We start from the raw sequence: 3668 nt of genomic DNA, 5'->3' as shown, positions 1-3668 counted from the left end.
AATTATCTTCAAGACTCATTTTATTGCAAGAATTATTTGCTTTTTGACTTCAAGAATTTTTTTATTTTACATCAAGTTTCAATTATTTACTTCAAGTTGTAATTGATTTTTATTTCAAGTTTCAAATTATTCAATTCAAGTTTTTTTTTTCAATTCACTTCAAGAATTATAATCAAGTTCAAGTTGTTAATTTATTCAAGTTATCATCAAGAATTTTGTGAATCAATCATTCATTAACTGTTTAATTCATTGATTCATTTTATTTTATTCAAATGGCCAACTTATTTGATAATGAATGGAAGGAGGAAGCCATCAAGGCTAGCTCAAGTGGTTTTGATGTTTTGAATAAAGGAAAAGGAAAAGAATTAGCAGAAAATTATCAGGTTGCTGAAGACGACATTGAAAGTTTGATGGATGGTTTAACTGAGAAAGAAGTCATTCAAGTTCTACAGAAATTAAAGCAAGACAAGATGAAGGCTTCAAGAGATGAGAAAGTTCATAGAAGAGAATTAAGAAGTGAAGGTGTTTATCACAGTGACAATTCAGAAGATGATGGTGACGCTCAGCAAGTTCAAGATGATTTATTGGGTAAAGGTGTTGGAAATGAATTGAAAAGTGATGAAGAAGATCAAATTGATGAAGAATTCAAATCAAGAAATATGAAGGATGAAATTATTGAAAATGAAATTAAGAAGAAGTTGAAATCAAAGAAGACAAGAAGAGTTGTTTATGAAGAAATCAGGAGTGAAGATGAAGATCAGAAGAAACCAGTCAAGATTCAACCAGTTGATAAAAGCTTATCATTTAAATCAGGTGGTGATATGGAAAGATTTTTAAGAGATTTTGAAGATGCAGCTTTGATTGACAATGCAAGTGATAGAGACAAGTGTCTTCAAGTCAAGTTTTTTATTAAAGATGATGAAAAGAAGACTATTATTGAAGCTATGGCAGGTTACAGGACTCAAAGATGGAGGTTATTGAAGAATGAAATGAATGAATTATGGGGTGCAGGTACTCAACCTTTGTACACGGATGAGGACTTGTATAAATTATGTGATGATTTGGCTAAAGCTGGAGGTATTTCAACAAATGATGCTTACGTCAAGTTTGAAAATAAATTCAAGACCATGTTAATTTATTTGAAGACTTCAGGTCAGATTGATTCTAGTGATTCAAGATCAATGGCAAGATATTACTTCAAGGCTTTTTCCTCTCATATTCAACATCAAATCAAGATCTTAATGGATAGTGAAGGTCAATTGAAGAAGGTTGGTCATCATTATAGAATGGTTCCTTTAAGTATGTTGGAAAATTATGTTAGTAGAGTAATGCGGATGCATATGGCTTTTGGAGATTTAACAAAGAATGAAGAAGAAAGGTCTTCATTTAAGAAGGAAAATGTTGCTTCAGTTATGGAAAGTTTTAGAACTCAAAGACAGACTTCATTGGGTATTTCAGGTGGTTCAGGCGGTACAAGTAATTTATTAGATCAATTGAAGAAGAAATTGGAAATGGTTGAGAAAGAGAATGAAAACTTGAAGAAAGGTGGTGCTACAGGTGGAAGGACTTATGGTACCAGTGGTAATGGCAATTCTAGTCGTGGTAATTATGGTGGTAATAGAGAAAACAATTATTCAAGAAATAATTATGGAAACAGGAATGAAAATGATGAATTTAAAAGAAATGAAGGTGGTAATAGGTCTGTTTATATGTGTTGGTATTGTGATAGAGAAGGTCATTCAATTCATGATTGCAGATATGTCAAGCAGGATGTGGATGATAATTTGGTGAAGTTTGATGGTAAATCTTTCTTTCTTCCTAATGGAGACAGAATTCCTTGGGATCAGAAACCTTATAGAAAATTAGTAATAGAAAATTCAACAAAGGTTACTGAAAACAAAGTCAAAGTTGAGAAGGATGAAGATAAAGGAAAGGAAGCGGTTAAATCAAGCTGTGGAACTTTGAGTCAATGGAACATTCCTTCAATTTCAAGTCAAAGAAGAGTTATTTTTGAGTCAGATGCGGCGAGGAGGAAAGTGGATCCTTTAATCAAGAAGAGGCCTTCACCACATTTTGCTAATTTGGATCAAGATAATCAATCAACTTCAAGAAATGATGAAGGAAGAAAAGAAGAAATTATTATTACTGATGAACAAGCTGAAGAATTTAGACGTGAGAATTCAGAAAGGTTTTCAACACCTGGTTGGGATGGAGTTGTGGAAAATTCAAGAGATTTACCTGCTTCAAGTACACCTCAAATTACTCCCAAGAAAATTTTAAAGAGAGGTACTAGAATTGAAGATTTAAGTACTGATTCAGACTTAGAAATTTTACCTGGAAGTTATCCAAATACTCCAGATCAAAGACATAAGGTTTTGAGGGACATTTCAATTGAAGATGGAAGAACTTCAAGAAGACCTACTTATATTTCACCTTTAAAGAATGTCAAGAAAGAAGAACCAAGATCAAAGTCACCTGGTATTGTTTCAAGTAAGAAGAATGGCGCTTTGGAAGGTTTAATTGATAAGTGTAAAGAAATGAAGGCTCCTCAACTTAAAATGGAGGAATTAATTAATTTGGTACCAGATTTGGTTGAAGGCTTGAAAGTTAAAGGTGGTAATGTTGGAAATGGTTTCAGTAAGAAGGTTAATTTAAGTTCGAGTGGTAGTATTAGGCGTAGTAATGAAATTATTAAGGAGGAAGACATTGGTAATATGGATCATATGGATTTGGAAAACTTGGATTTTGGTAAATTAAAATCAATTCGGGGTAGACAGAAAGATTGGTTGTATTCATGTCCTTTGGGTTTTCTCAATGTTGAACTTGGAGATCATGAAATTACTACAAGATGTCTTATTGATTCAGGTTCTCAAATTAATGTCATGAATGTAGATTTTGCGTATAGTATGGGTTTGGAATCTCATGTTAAAATCAAAATGTCATTACGTGGTATTGTTAACAATGAAGCTGAATTAGTTGGTATTGTTGAAAATGTTCCACTTTTACTTGGTAATCATGTTCAAGGAAAAGTTCATTTCTTTTTAACTACCGGTGATGCACCAGTTATTTTAGGACGTCCATTCTTAGTTGATTTTGAAGCAAATTGTCAGTTTTCAGAGAAGTATGGTGAAAGAATTTCAATGGTTGATGATAGAGGAATGGTTGCAAGGTTTTCAACTTGTGATGGTAAAGCTAGTGAATTTCAAAGGAGTATTCCGGGAAAGGACTGGCCTCCTCAAGTTCATGAACATGAAGACGCAAGAGGAAATCAATCTTCAAGAAGACATAGATACACAAATGGTGGAAAGAAAGTTTGGAAATTAGTTAGAGAAGATGCTGATGAAGGTCAAAGGCATTTAAAAGATTTGTAGGTGAATCTTTACATGGGGAAATTGTCAAGGTGCAGCAAAACACCCCTGGTTCATCTAATTATTTGCATCATAATAATTTTCATTGCACTTTTAATCATTTTTCTGACTTGTCTTATATTCAAAATCAGAATCTTAAAGACAATTCTTTTGACTCTTATTCAATTTCTTATTTTTCCCAATTTAATTTTATTTCAAATGAAGAGGAATTTGATAATTTTTATGGTGGTAAATGTTTGAACAGTGGTAAATGTAAGGGCAGAAGTAGAAAAGCAAGACGTGGAAAGAGAAGATTATTAC

The sequence above is a fragment of the Melampsora larici-populina genome, assembly GCF_000204055.1.
Source record: "Melampsora larici-populina 98AG31 unplaced genomic scaffold MELLAscaffold_137, whole genome shotgun sequence".
NCBI classification, from domain to species: domain Eukaryota; kingdom Fungi; phylum Basidiomycota; class Pucciniomycetes; order Pucciniales; family Melampsoraceae; genus Melampsora; species Melampsora laricis-populina.
This window is presented reverse-complemented; position numbering follows the sequence as displayed.